Below are 16821 nucleotides of genomic sequence, written 5' to 3'. Positions count from 1 at the left end.
ATAGTTCACAACCATCCATAACTGCAGTTCTAGAAGTACTGACATCATTTCTGATCTTCAGGGAAAACAGGCATATACATGTTGGCAAACATTCAGACACATGAAATACATAACCAGCAGTATATCTTTGCTAGCTAATTGAATAATTTTCAAATAATATCTAAAAGCAAAGATACAAGAAGAAACTATGATAAGGACTTAAAAATTATTCCAGGTCCAAATCAAGGGCTGACTCCCCAATTTTCTGCTTTAATCTCATTATCTGTGGTTCTAAGAGGGTCAGGGTCTATGACTGGTTGGTTAATTATGAAATATCTGCCATACGTTTATATTTGAAATTAAGGTACCCAGGTAAGGGTGCCATTTTGGAAGGTTGTAGAACCTACAGGAGGTGAAGCTTTTGGGGGAAGTGAGTCAATGTAGATCTTTTTTTTTTTTTTTTTTTTTTTGGTTCTTTTTTTCGGAGCTGGGGACCGAACCCAGGGCCTTGCGCTTCCTAGGTAAGCGCTCTACCACTGAGCTAAATCCCCAGCCCGTCAATGTAGATCTTAAGGTTTGGTAGGCTAATCCCATCTTTTTATTTGTTTTCTGCTCCATGACTGTATATAAGTGTAAAGAGCCAGTTCATGACCCTGCTTTAATGGCCTGTCTTAGTGGACTCCTTGACACTATATGACAAAACAATGTCTGTTCCCTTAAGTTGACTACTATCAGGTATTTGGACAAAGTACCAAGACAGTAAATAGATCAGAATCTTTACAGGACTTTCAATAGGAAGACACTGGAGTGAAATAAGAATAGACCTGAGAATGAATATGTTGATCTTCTAATAAGTCATTCTGGAAACAAAACTGTTACTGAGTTTTCTAATTATTAACTCATATTCCAGGGAGAATAAAGAGTGACCATGAAGCAAACCAACTCAGTGTCCCAAACATCCCCATAGCCATGTCCCGAACACATAATCTTCTGTTTGCAGAAAAGACATGGTTCATACCCAGTGATAATTGCCATAGAGCATCTGGGGTTGATTTGTACTCATCACCACTGAGAAGTACAATAATGCCTTAGATTATGATTTCTCACAATGAATCTCTTTATCCTCCTGAGTTTCCCAGTCCCACTCAAGAATTTTACAAGTAGATGTATGTGTGTATGCATGTACACATGCTATTGACAAGACACTTGTCATGTAAGTATATCAGGAGTACTGGCTTACACTGTGCCTTATACTTCCACTAGCAATATATGAGAGAGAATTGAAGCTGTGCCATACTCTTGTCAACTCTTTGAGTCATTTTGTTCGTCTTAGCCATCACAATGGATATAAAGCCATATCATCATATTTCTGTACACTCTGTATATTTTCTCAGCTTGACACAAGCTAGGGTCATCTTGGAAAGGGGGACCTCAACTGAAAAACTGCTTCCACAATATTGATCTATAGGCAAGTCTTTGAGAGCATTTTGTTGATTAAGACTGATGTGGTAGAGCTCAGCCCACTGGGGATGATGCGTTCTCTAAGCATGTGGTGCTGGGTTGTACATAACAAAGCAAACTGAGCAGCCATAGAGAACCATAGTATGCAAATGCTCCTCTGTGGTCCATGTTCTAGTTCTTGACTAGAGTTCCTGCTTTGACATCTCTTTCTGATAGACTATAAACTAGACCCGAAAAGACACCCTTTCCTCCTCGAATTGTTGTTGCCCATTGTGTTCTGTCATGTTGTTTATTAGAAACTTGACGAAAACATTCAGTATCCATGAAGACTGGAGAAGTTTAACATTTTCTTAACACTGTGGCAATAGAAATAATAAACAAGAGTTTATCTGAAGTTAGGAGAGGCTGCAAATAAACATTAAAAAATGTATTGCTGAAAATGTCCTCCACTTCAGTTATGTCATATGTTGGAGAATTATAGAAAGTTGCCTAAACTCTTTGAACTATGCTATTAAAAAGTGATAAAGTGATATCCGGTTCTGGACCAAAAACTTGAGTTCTGAGACCCACGCAGAAACTAATAACTGTAACTCTAGGTGTTGGGGATCTGGTTCCTTCTTCTGGCCTCTGTTAGCACTGCAGGGCAAACACCCATACTCATAAAAGTAAATAAAAAACAAGTTTTAAAAAGTGATTCCTTTGCTTCCAGATCACAACTTTTTCAATTTTTGTTTAAAAAATAAGACTAAGAGTATAGCAGAAAGGAAGAATACTTTTAACATTTGAACAACATTAAGGAGTAATTAAATCTATTTTGAGCTTTCTTATTTATGCATACCAGTCTTTTCACACAGGATACTCGGGAACAAACCAGCACAACAGTTAAAATGCAGTAGAAGTGGGTACAAGACAGCCCCAGAACAACATTCCAAACCCAGAACCCTAAGATAAGTAACTGCTGAGAATAGAGAGAAGGGATAAAGTGGGGAGAAAAAGACAGTGTCTTATCAAATATCCCCCACCATTCTTTTAGTAAGTTGCCTTGTCATCTGACATATTTCAACTCCATAGACTGTTGGGTTTGTTCTTAGTTTTGTTTTATAAACAATGATCCTATAAACAACTATCCTTATATATGAAGCCTTCCATGGACTAAGAATTTGAAACAATCAGTCAATATTTGATGGGAAACTCTACATGGCCTTGATAACACTATGCTCTGTACTATTTAGGGTAAAAAGTCTTCAGAAGAAGATGACCAGAATCCCAAAAGTATACAGATGATATCAGTACCTGTGAGACTGGGGGTCAGTTATTAAGTTAAAAATGAGCATTTAATTTTTAAACTTCAGTTTATCTATTCTTTGAGAATTGTATGCATGTACACAAAATATTTTTGTCTAACCACCCTCCTCCCATTTCTTCCAGATACCCAACCATGTCCCCATCCCAGGTTTGTATTCCCTTCTGCCTTTTAAATCTATAAGCCAATGAGTCCAAATAGAGCTGCCTATTAATATGTATGACCGTGAGTGGAAAGCCACTCACTAGAGCATGAACAACCAATGGTGCAAAGCAACCCTTCACAGTTCTGAAGAAAAAAATGAGTCTCCCTCTACAGCAGCCATTAACTGTCAATAGTTCAAGGCTAGAGTCCTAATGACTCCCTTATCATCCAGGATGGAATGTTAACCGGCTTCATCTTGTAGGCAATCACAGTTGTTGTGTACACGAGAGCAACACACTGTTATTTCCAGTAGTCTTCCTGAAACTCTGGCTCTCAAGTCCTTCTAACCTGTCTGTCCTATACAATGTTCCCTGACCCCTAAAGAGGATGTGTTATCTGATACAGGGGGCCCCATTTGGGTTGAGCAAACTACCGACACTTTTCTCTACACTCTGGCTAGAGTCTCTGTGTCAGCTGCCACGTATTAGAATCATAAGCTTCTCTTATGAGAGATAAGAGGTATATTTTATGTTTGGGCAAAAGGATACATATTCAGACAACAGTTCGATGCTACCTATCTGGATGTATTTCACCAACACAATGGCAAAACCAAACCCTAAACATAGCCTGCATATAAGAATCATGTCAATCAAATGCATAAATAGGGGCTACCAATGTAGACTTGAGCCTTTTGAACTTTATCATGTTCAGAGATTTGAGCATGAGCCAACATCTTCCCAATGTGGAACATTTTTTTCAAATAATTCTAGTGATAAAAATACATTAGTGTATCTATGGTACTGCATATGAAAAAATTCATATAATTCAGTGGTAGAGAACTTGTGAGGCCATGAGTTTGATGCCTAGAACTAACTACAAAAGTAACAAAAACCAAAAATAATATAAACAAACAAACAAAAAAGACCCAAATGCTGTTATCACCAGCATCTTGCTGTGGATCTTGATGTTGGTCCTTCCATTTCTAGAATTTCTAAACCTCCTAGAGCTTCCATGATGCAACATCCTAACCAAACTTTATCTTATAGTCAGTGGACAGGTGAGACATCCGGAGTGCTTTTGGTATTGTAAAAAATAAAAACATTAATTTTAACACAGAAGAATACTGGATAGTTGGAGAGTTTGGCCTGGTCTTCCCCAAACTAGCTAAGGGAATCTAAGCTAGTTATGCAGCCTGAATAGGAGCTTTCTCTGTTAAGAATATGAGAGTTGGATTAAATGACTGATGTCTCTTTAGCGATAGCAGTCCAAGACTCTGACATTTTATCCCACAAAGTTATAGAGTGTTGTTTGCTAAAGTAATAATTAAGTGAGACGTGTTCATCTAATTTGGATCCTAAGTTCATAAGATGGAGCTACTCTTGTATTCCTGCTTCTTTAAAATCCTCATTGCAACATAATCCCAAGAATTTCCATTGCTCCGCAACTTATGATATAGATTGAGCCTTTTCATCAAGACTTTGAATCTCTGCTGGTGCTGGTTGCCAGTGTTAATCACATCAGCTGTGTAAGTAGCTGGAGCAAAGGAATCTCAAGTTCATTGTAAGCTTTAATACTGTGACTGTCTCAAAACTCAACAGAAGACAACCCCACCTATTCTGACAACCCCACCTAGAGCCACTTTCTTTTACCTTATGTGTTTCTGAAGATCAATTTGAAACTTGGAGTTCAAATTTTCTAGGATATTAGTTTCTCAAAAGTGACCCTGATTCACATTAATGCTCCTTAAAAAATTAAAATTGTCTCCTTTTGAGATAAGAGTCTGGAATGCTCAATAGCCCAAAATGGAGCATTAGCAAATAACTTTACACACTATTCGAAATGCTTTAATGATATGGTTCCTATGTTGATGTCTCAAGAATACAGAGAACATATTAGTTATCTTTTCTGTTGATGTAATAAACACCATGACCAAAAGCAACTCGAGAAGAGTTTATTTTTGGTTTATGGTTCCATAGGGTAAGAGTCCATCAAGATGGGGAGCAAGTTACAGGCATGGTGACCACCTATGAACTCTGAGAGCCAATCCTTAGTGTCATTCTTCCTTCAATAGGACTATGTATCTTAAGCCTTACCAAACAGTGCTACCACTGGAAACCAAATATCTGAGCCTATGGAGAATATTTCTCACTAAGCTATCACCAAAGGGCTGTTGCATATCCAGGGAACAATCGTCTCAGAATATGTTATGACCTGATTTTAAATACTGAGTCTCAAGGACAGTAAAAAATATATATGGAATGATTCGAAGTCAGAAAGCTGAAAAGGGTTGTCAACTACCTGCCCTACATTTTCCTTTATCAGTGCACCATTAGGAGACGCCTTTCATCCTTAATGCAATATGCTATGAGAACTCTTGGCCCTACCCAAAAGGGTAAAAAGAGATGGGAAGGAGCATGAGAGAAAATGATCGGACTACAATAAAAAGTGATTTTTTTAAAAAGATAAGAATTCAGTGATGGTACCAGCATAAATGTAACCTAATAGCCTACAAAACAGGGAGACCAAGAGTTAGATGGCCTGCCTATAAATAAGTAGAAACACTTAGCTCTTTAACAGCAGTAGGTAGCTAAGTCTAGAGCGAAAAGTGGGGTTCTATAGATTGCCTGAGATAACTAGAGGTACTGAATGGATTTTAGGGTTTATTTGAATATATTAAAAAGCCAAAATAGTGTTGGGGAAAATATAAAATGAATCTGTGACAAATCCCAAAAATTTGTCATCAAATGCAAGACTGTTTTGAGCTATGAAAAATGAGTTGGAAATAAATCATATAGGCAAAGGAAATAAGATTACAGAGTTTAATAAAGCTATCAGGAAATTGTTTTTATTATCTCAGCACTGAACTCTGAGCAACATAAATTTGGAAGGAATAAAAATGTATCATATATACAATCAAATAATAATGCCTCAGAGTATTCTCTTTTGGCATTTCTCTTTCTCAACCATTTAATCAACCAGAAGTATAATGAGTTCTGATGAGTGAGTCTCTCACGAGTTTGTGTTCCAGGGCTGTACTGTGAGCAATCTTTCCTGGGAGCACATCGGCTTTACTATCTTAGCCAGAACCTAACATGGCTTCTCACTATGTTACCCATCCATAGACCTCACCAAGATCTCCTTTCAGATAAAATGCCACTATTCCTTGATCTTTCTCCTGGCCTTCTTTATAAAGCAAGCCACAATGATGATCTTCACCCCAGAAAATAAAAATAAGCAAGAAGTAACTTAAGTGTTACAATAAACTTTCACAGTGCTAGTCACACAAGGCCTGGGTTTTATGGTAAGGGGAGTGGGCCAGACAGACTCTCTTTCCTCTGCTTTCTTCCCCTTTAGACATTATTGTGGAGTTATCCAGTTCAAGGCATTGATCCAACTTATGGATTTCCAGTCTCTTCTTTCTAGTCTTGATCTTAATGCAAGGTGAGCTCCTTGGCCTGGCCTGCACTGCCATGTCTGCTCTATGAGCTCCAGCCTTACTTATTTCTTAAGGAAAAACTGAAATTGCCTGTCAATCAGCTACGACTCCTTCCTTGATCCTGAAGGCACCTTCACCTCAGTTTGACCTTCCTATCTGAGCTACCACAAATCCTAACATCTCCTCTGGCCCAATGTACTCTATATCTGTTTTTCACCGGCCATTTCTTAAGATTGAAAATTTGCCCATTTAGCACTTGCTTATTAAACAAGCACAGTCCTATTGGGAGTCATGTATGTGCCTGTCACTGTAGAAAGCATGGAGTGCACTACTATGAACAAAAGGAAACCTCTCTTGAAAGAGCCCAGTAAGAATAAAATGACAATTTCAATGTTTGTGTAGTATGATATAGGAAAGTCCCAGTAGGGAAGAATAACAGAACCCTATATAATTGAATGACTTCAGGAAAACAACCTGAGAAACAAGATTTAACTAAACCATAAAGGTAAGATAAAAACAATTCTGCAAACAATCAGGATGTGAAAGTACTAAAGGCACAGTACATAAATAGCACACTCTTCACACATGGGACTGTTGGGGACCACATGCAGGTTTGGGAATAGCTTGTTCCAAGTAGCACTGTGATCTGCTCTAACTCGGGGTCAGAGTCTGTCTGACACAGAAATCTGGTGTCTTGGTTGCTTTCATTCATAACATAAAGCTATCACAGATCTTTTGTTCTCTCCATCTTTATTAAATTGGGTATTTCTTATTTACATTTCAATTGTTATTTCCTTTCCTGGTTTCCAGCCCAACATCCCCCTAACACCTCTCCCTCCCCTTCTATATGGGTGTTCCCCTCCCCGTCCTCCCCCCATTACCACCCTCCCCCCAACAACACGTTCACTGGGGGTTCAGTAAAAAGCAATCTTGTGTTCTATTCCACTCTGTTTCAAAGTTCATGTCTCCACCTTGTTTCTTAACAAGCTACTTCCAGATTTTTCAGAAGCATTTTCAGAGTAGAAATTGTAGCCTTGCTGGCTCAGGGTGTCTACCTTATGCAAAACATCTAAGGAAGCTGTCCATAATTACATCAAAACAGCAGAAAGATCTTGGCAATGTCGACAATTTACAGACACAGTAAAATATTACTAACTCAGGATGTGAAAAAATAAATTTTAAAAATAAATTTAGTTTATACTTTATTCAGGTGTGTTTCAATTTCTTCCATAAAGAAGATATTTTAGTATTGTCTTTATATCGCAAAGAGGTTTAATAGCATTAATAGCAGATTCAGGGTTAAGATTCCAAAGATTGTATTAAATATATGCAGATATAACATTTATCCATAGATGTATGTTATAGTAAAAATTTACACATCATATGATAACTCATATCAATAGATTAATTTAGAAAAATGTAGATTTGGGAGTTATATAATTAGAATTTTTATTTAACTCGAAAATAAAAAATAACAAAAGGTTTAGATAATGCCTACATAGAAATTTCTGAATTCTTATCCATTTTGGAAATGTTTTAATAAATTTTAAACTAATGAAATATAGAATTTGAAATTAATAAAATATTTCATGATGACCCTATAACCTCTTTTAGAGTTATCAGCATCATATGAAACCACTGCCATGGTTGTCTAGAGAAGCCCGTTGATGTTGAGGTTAAAGCTTTCCATTAGGAATAAGGGTTCTTCACATGGAAACATCAAACATACACATTCACGCTTGAGACTAAAAACTGAATTATTTTCTCAGGTTTAAACCAAGATGAAATAGTAGTGCTGTCAAAACACAGAGCCAAACCCCAATGAGGCTACTGATTAATTAATTAAGTTTTCCCAATGTCTTAAGAGAATACTTTTGTTTATAAGAATCCTTTAGAAGTCTTCAAAAATAGAGAAAAAGAATTTGTAAAATAGCTATCAGCAGAAAATATCTTTGCCAGAAAACATGCCATCTGTAATTCCAGCCCTCAGGAAGCTGAGGCCTGAAGATTCAAGTTGAAACAAGCCGGGGCTCCTTAGGGGGTTCATTGTGAGCCTGAGCTTCCTGGTGAGACACTGAGGAGATGGCTCCTTGTAGATGAAGCACTTACCTCCAGGAGCAGGTGTACTGAAATTGGAATCTCAGGAAACCACATAAAGGCCACATAGACATAACAGCCCTCTTGTAATCCCAGAGTTTAGGAGACAGAGAAGGGGAATGCCCGGAGCAAATTGGCTAGGTTGACTAGCCAAATTGATAAGCTCTTAGTTCAGTAAGTTCCAAACTCAGAGAAAGACTCTGCCTTAATAAATAGAGAAAAGTCAAAGATATCAGATAATTAGATATCAGCCCCTTGCCTACACACACACACACAAGCTCATGTGTTCTCTTCAATTTTAGAATTTATGATAAAATTCTATGCAGTACAACCTCTCCAATATAAGTAACATAATTTTATATGTTATTTGTTAAGATATACATTTAAGTTAGAAAATCGAGTTGTCAGCTGAAACAAGTTTGAAATGACAAACATATCTACCATCTATCATCATCTACCTATTTTATTACACATATTTACAAAAAAAAAGTACTTGACTATTGGTGTCCCATAGCTCGAATGTTAGCCAGTTGTTATCTTTGAGTGACAAGGACAGATTTGCATTATTACTTTTCTTTATGCATCATGTAGAACTTCGACCCACCATATGAACATTAATATTTGAATGATAAAACAATATGAAATAATAAAATTTCTCGTCGCCTCTATATAACCTGTTAAAGTATCTTCTCTCATGTTGGGAGGTACGAAACATGAATGTGGACCTACAAAAGTTAATCAGGGAGTTCGAGGAAAAAATCTATGCTGCAAATTATGCTGAGTGTTGCCATGATCTACATATGAACAAAATGTTTAACACTCATTTACCTCAAATAATACTCTAGTGGCATTTGTTGCATCAATAAACTTATGACCTACCACAAAATCCATACTATCCTGCTGGGTACAAATTAGGTCTTGGTGTTCTAGTGGTACATTGTTTGTACCAAATGACAAATTATAGAGATAAAAAGTGATAAATATGCAATAATTATTTTTAAAATATAACTTCCCAGTAACATATCCAGGTAAACTGGCTTCAGCTAAACTTTAATATATTTCTAGGGGAAAGAAAATCATGACCTATGAAGGCATTTGAGTGATTTGATACTTGCATTGGGTTTTATATTAATTGATTTCCAAGCCAATTTCTAAGGTCTATGGCCTAGTTTCCTTCCTTTTTTCATTGTGAATTTTTAAGTACTAGTGTTAAAAGTATATGCCACAGTACCTGGCTTGGGTTTTTTGTTTTGTTTTGTTTTGTTTTGGGTTTTTTGTTTTGTTTTGTTTTGTTTTTTGTTTTTTTGTTTTGTTTTGTTTGGGGGGGTTGTTTGTTTGTTTCTTAAGAAAGGAGAAATACCTGTAGAACATTATAGATATCATTGTCTGTCTGGCTACTCTAGAGGCAGATTGTTGTGTATGACCTATGAACCTATCATCTATTCACTAAGAAGCTGTAGTTCTCCACTCAACATCTATTCCCTTTGGCTTTCTTATCCTTGATATAGGAAAAATAAGATCGCAGTATTTCTAAAGTATTAAATAAGCTAATTTGTGTAGAGAATTCAAAACATCCTAAGCTTATGCCATATGCTCAACAACATTATCTTTCATTAGTGTCTATATTTTGAAATAAACTATGCTGTGTTTCACCTGTTGAAATGGCAAAATAGTGTAAGTCAGAAGCCCATAAATGAAAGAACATGAAAACTAAGGACAAGCTCAAACTGGTACGAAGAGAATCAACTTTAGGAAAATACTCAAACTCAATCCATGGAAATATCTAAAATCCACAGTAGGATTCAGCAACTGGATGCAAGTTTTATAAGGAAAAATATGTTGCAAATATTTAAACTTAATTTCCATGTGCATAAGACATGTATGTCAATATTGCTTTCTTGTTCAAAGGAAATCTATTGAGGATCCTGTCTGAGGCATCTCTACTTCTATTCAACAACAGGAGACAGTGGTTTCCCCTGTTGCTGCTTTGTCCTGCCTCCTCCTGCATTAATATCTATGGCAAATCATAAACTCTGACTAAAACCGGGAGGTTACATGTTTACATTCAGGATTTCTATACTCAGAAATTACCAAAGACTCAAGGGATCTTTACTTGATACATAGTATATTTATGGATATTAACTACAATTTAATTAAAACTGAGAAAACAAATATATGTACATATTCAATCATTTTAATTGATTACAGTAGAATATGTTATTAAGAGCATATTTTATGAAAAATCATTATAATCTAAAAATGAAGAAAAACTTAGTAATAAAAGTATTATTTTTTATTTGGTTCTTGATTTAGCTAATAGAACCAAACTATTCAGATGCTCATATCACTATTTAATTCTTCAAACTCCACAGTTCATTTCAAACAATTAGAAAAATGACAAATAACAGTTTCTTATTATAATTAAAATCTTCTTAACCTCTCAGATCCCCAGGAGGACCTGAGGATTTACAATATTCTCAAGAATCTACTTAAGAGTCCATGTGCTATTAGCCAAGGAATTATCTCTCAATATTATGATTCACAGTGGAATGTCAGTACAAGATATGTGAGATAGACAAAATCTCTTCAGAAAGTTGTTTTCTGTCTAAGGAGATTCAAAATACACATATTTGAAATCAAGCAACATTTTTTGAGATTAGAATATAATTACATTTCTCCTTTCCCTTTCCTCTCTCCCAATCCTCCTTCCCCAAATGCTTCCAACTAAAGGCCCTCTTTTTTTTTTCACTAATTATTATTATATGCACATAGGTATTTGCACATACATCTATTTCTAAATGTAACTTGTTGGGTCTGTACAATGTTACTTTTATGTATGTCTCCAGGGCTAACCATTTGACATTGGACAACCAGTTGGTACGCTTTTCCCTGGGAAGGACCACCTCTCTGGGAAGGACCACCTCTCTGGGAAGGATCACCTCTGTGGGGAGGATCACCTCTGTGGGGAGGATCACATCTCTGGGAAGGATCACCTCTGTGGGGAGGATCACATCTCTGGGGAGAACCAACTATTTTGCTCTCAGTGTTCCTAGCTGCTACTCATTCTTTACGTAAGTATGGGGCCTTGTGGGCTTTTCCCCATCCAAATTGGCACATACATTGATGTCAACCTTGTTCAGCTCATATTGACTAGTCATGTTAATGAGAATTTATCAGGGTTGGGGATTTAGCTCAGTGGTAGAGCACTTGCCTAGCAAGCGCAAGGCCCTGGGTTCGGTCCCCAGCTCCGGAAAAAAGAAAGAAAGAAAGAAAGAAAGAAAGAAAGAAAGAAAGAAAGAAAGAAAGAAAGAAAGAAAGAGAGAAAGAAAGAAAAGAATTTATGAATGCTGCTTCTGATGTTTCCAGAAGAACAAACTCTCAGCAAAATCCCTGAATGCCTGATGCTTAGAGTCATTCTGCCCCCATTTTTGAAATATTCCCTGAGGCGTAACTATGGGAGTACTTTGTAGATGTATCCAGTAGGACTGGGCTCTACAGCTCTGCATTTTTGTTGGTTGTAGGTGAAGACTTACACTTATCTATGGGTAAAAGACAAGTATTTATAGACTATGGTTAGGGACTGTGCTGATTTATAACTCAATAGATTCTCCTCCAATAACCATGACTTCACTGGAAAATAATATCTTAAGACATTTATTTTCTTCTCTGCCTCATCAGTCTGTGCTAAGTGGTTTATATACAGAATCTTCTTAGGTAAGTTTGCAGGCATCAAAACTAGGAAGAAAGTCTTACTAGTTCACAGAAGAAAAGGGTCACAGTAACCAAAAAGATGTCAAGAATAGAGAAGGGCTCAGAACGGAATCCAAGATAATCAATGTGACATAAGTAGATATAAATACTGCAAAGGGGTTCCAAACTAGATCAACAAATTGTGGTTTGTTTATAGCTCTTTGAAAAGAACAAAATGGCTGGCGAGGGAAATGTGTATAAAGGCTAGATTACAAGATTACACTGGGCTTAATATGGAAAAATTTAAATTTTACAGTAATAGGAAGAAAAACTGCTTTTAAGAACTGGAGTGACATAAAACATGTTTGGCATAGAAAGATATTAAAATTGGATTATAAAGTGGAGGTAGTGAATATGGTATGAGTACAGCATAGCTAACCAAAGATGTTCTCAAGGATTTTAGGTTTCCTGGAATAAAGCTAGATGATCTAGACCATTAATTACCAGTTCACCTCACCATGCCAGCACCACTAAGCAAACTCCCTCAGTGCACAAAGTTGATAAATATTGAAGAACATAGATCATGTATAGCCACGTATGTTCTGAAAAACACCAGTTCACAACTGTAGAAGGTCCTATAATTTCATTTTCATTAGTTCTGGTCTTAATTAATGGTTTTATTTTAGTCCTTGCCTGCCTCTACAAGAAACCCACCAGGTCTGTAGGGCTTGCCTTGTGACAGACCATTGCTGTCCCTAAGGATGCTATGATTTAGGAAGGTTCATTTGATCATTTTGATGCCTATGGTAGACAATACTTCTGAATCCAAGGATTAATCTGGAAATGGAAAACTAATACTAACATTCAACACACCATTCTGTTCTTAATTGTAACTTCAATAACAAAATCATTACTATTATTATGTGGTATTTTATAATTAAAATTTTGTTGCAAACTAAGTTTCAAATAAAAAAACATAATTCGGGGAATTTAGCCAGACCCAAAGGCTATATATCTCAATTAACTTCCACACAATTAGAAAAGCCAGACTGAAGCTGTGGAGTTTCATTTATATTTTCACTTTTAATTATGTTTTTTATTTTATGTGCTTATTCACTACAAGACAAACAATGAAAGCCAGAAAAGTTATTAAAAAATAGCTTCATATCCTCTTTCAAGAATTATGTCTACTACCTGAATTCCATCCTTCATCACCAAATGTTTACCCTTGCTTGTTCTTCTTTCTAGATGTTATACTGTGTCCACATAGACATTTTTATTAGATACTTTTTATTTACATTTCAAATGCTATCCCCTTTCCCGGTTTCCCGCCCATAAACCCCCTATCCCATCTCTCCTACCTCTTCTTCTATGAGGGTGTTCTCCCACCCATCCACTCACCCCTTCCTGCCTCCCCACCCTGACATTCCCCTACACTGAAGGGATCCATCCTTGGCAGGACCAAGGGTTTCTCTTCCCATTGTTGCCCAACAAGGCCATTCTCTGCTACATATGCAGCTGAAGCCATAGGTCTGTCCACCACAGACCGAGAGAGAGAGAGAGAGAGAGAGAGAGAGAGAGAGAGAGAGAGAGAGAGAGAAGTGAGCTAGGGCCATGATCTATAACTCCAGCCCCATAAAGCTATTTTTTGATCATCCCCTCCCACAACCCTTGAATTTACTCCATCTACACCATTGAACCCATTTGCATGACAGAGTAAAAGACTTTCACTTTTAATTTAGAAGTCCCTGTTGTGTATCTCTTTAAAGTAGTTTTGAAATGTGCTATTTACTGAGTGGCTTGTACCGTGGTACTTGACCTGAACACATGCCACTCTTAGTTGTAAGAGAGTCTAGATAAACCTTCCATTCTTACAACCTTTTAGTTGAGAAAACAGAGAAGCAGTAAACAAATGCTAAAAAATCAACCTGTCACAGCCAAGTAAGATATTGTGATGACATCTGTGGGTCTTGAGGAGCTCTGAGTTTGTAGATTTCCTCTCTACAATGAAAAAATATACATAAGGAGTATTAGAGAGATACAAAGAATATACATAAAGTAGAAGCTGTATATAGCAATGTATTATTTTATAGTAGCAAATAATACAGAGAAGCAACATTAAAATAAATATAACAAGGTAATTTTCAACCAAAAGTTTACTTTCTCCTCTTTTTGAAAAAAAAAGCTAAAAGGTCTGTATGGAATCCTAATGGATTACAGGCTATTGATCAAATGCTATACTGACATTCTCCCTAGACTTTCTAGAATAACTACACTTGTTTTCCTTCACCCCCTCTCACTGATGGCCCATCCCTCTTGTCTATTACCTATTCTCCGACTTCGAATTCACATTTCTCAAAAGCAGGAGAAGAGTTTTATTCCGTTCCATACTTGCATCTGTGTGATAATTTTGCCCTCTGGTCTGAAGAGAATCCGGTCCTCTCTAAAAAGGACCGTAGGTCAACCATCAGGTGTGCTTCTTCTTTGCTTTATTCATTTCAATGCTACTTCGACTTCTAGTAAGTAGGGCTCTTTATTCATTAGAAAAGCCTCTAAGCTCAGGCCCAATTATAACAGATTTGTGATGAATGGATGATCCCCTGTTATAAAAAATTACTTCCCCAATCTTTTCAGTCTGGAATTCATCCTGCTGCTTCACTCTCTATATATTGACAAACTTCATCTCATACCATGGGTCACACTGACCTTTGCTGACAGATACCCATTTTCCCCAATTCTGCTGGCCCAGGCATCCAAGTATTGCTAGCTTCCAAAGTTTTGCCATGTACTTATTTGAAAACTGGTGAATAAAATATAGCTCTTAGCTGTATTTGGCTTATATTAAAACAAACAAGCAAAAAAACTAGCTAATTTGAAGGAATAAATTTGACTTTTACTACCTAGTGTGAGATATTCAAAGAATTATATCTTGACTCCATCACTCCCTTCTGTCTTCCTCTTCCCCTCCTTTCTTTTTTCCCTTCCTCTATTGGTTCTTTATTTTCTTTTGACTCTGTATAGGCAAGTACTAAATTATAAAAGCAAAAAAACAAAACAACAACAAAGGAACCCAAAAATTAAACAAAAACCAAAGAAACAAACAAACAAACAAAAAGAACAAATTGCTTTTACTAAGACCCAGTTACTGTCGCATTAACCTAACCATATGAGGTTATACTTGAATCTCTCCTTGGATATGTGCTGTGATCATGGATTCTTTTAAACTCTATGGGGCCAGGATATAGGTACAATCCACCCACCTCCCAAAAAACTTCATATACACATAGAAAAGTTTTTAGTAAACAAATACATCTAAAACTGAGGTTCTATTCAAACATTTATTTGTTTGTCGTTTTGTTCTCATTCATTCATCTATTCCACTGCTTTCAAGAAGTTATGACCTCTAAGTTATGAATTCTCAGCTTCTTGGGTGTGGTTTGGCAGTCCTCTGACTAAACAGTGTACATAGGCTGGGAAAAGCACAGGAACCACCAGGGATGAACAAGCAGGGTACCCCAGGTAGACCAGCATACCACCTGGCTAGAGGAAAAGCAAACCTGTGCAATGACTGTTTTTCTAGGATAAGAAGAAAACATAGTCCTAACCTCACTGGGCTACTATGCCTACCTGAGCAAACTTGTACAAAAGGCAACCCAAGGAGTGTGAGGATCATAGCAACCCACTGAGAAAATAAAAAAGATGGACAAATTACCCTGAAAGAAGAAAGGATACTTGAATAAAAATAAGCAAATGAAAGTCAACCAACAAACTAATCCCAATGTGCAAGTCTTAATGCAGAAAAAACAACAAAAAATATAAACAATGTGTTGTCTACAAAGTTACAAGCCCCACAGTAAGGGTTCTTAATAGGACTGATGTAGAATACATTTTATTGGAAGAATTCAAAAGAGTGAATATAAACATGTTCAAAGAATTCAGAGATGGCATGAAGGTGTTCCAAGGAAACAAAAAGCAAACATCTAAATGAAATAAGGATGTCAATTCAGGGCATGAAAATAGGATTTAATAAAGACATAGAAGGGCTGAAGAAAAACCAAACTGAAATTATGCTGGAAATGAAAATTTCAACAAGTCAAATAGAATTCTCAGTGCAAAGCATCATCAATAGAATTGACCAAGCATATGATGGAATACCAGGGTTTGAAGCGGAAGTGGACGAAAAGAACCACTCAATAAAAGCCAATGATAAATTTAAGAAAAATATGAATGGAACACGGAAAACTGCCAAAAGAAAACTGTAAAAAGTCAAAATTCATCAATTATAGGCATAGAAGGAGAACAATTCCATGCAAAAGACACAACATGTTTTTAATAAAATCAAAGAAAACAAATCCTAAGTGCTTTAGTTAAGGTTTTATTGCTGTGAAGAGATACCATGACCAAGGCAACTCTTAAAAAGGCAAACATTTAGTTGGACCTCACTTACAGTCTCAGAGGTTTAGTTCATTATCATCATGGTAGGAAGAATGGCAGCATGCAGGCAGACAAGATGGTGGAGGAGCCAAGAGTTCTACATCTTGATAAGAAGACAGCCAGAAGGAGACTAGATTCCACACTGGGCAGAACTTGAGCATACAAAACCTCAAAGCCTGCCTCCTTGGTGACATGCTTCCCCCAGAAAGGCCACAGCTTCTAATAATGCCACTCCCTATTGGCCAAGTATTCAAATTTATGAGTCTGTGATGACCAA

This window comes from Rattus norvegicus, chromosome 1, assembly GCF_036323735.1.
Source record: "Rattus norvegicus strain BN/NHsdMcwi chromosome 1, GRCr8, whole genome shotgun sequence".
NCBI classification, from domain to species: domain Eukaryota; kingdom Metazoa; phylum Chordata; class Mammalia; order Rodentia; family Muridae; genus Rattus; species Rattus norvegicus.
Note: the sequence above shows the minus strand (reverse complement) of the source record.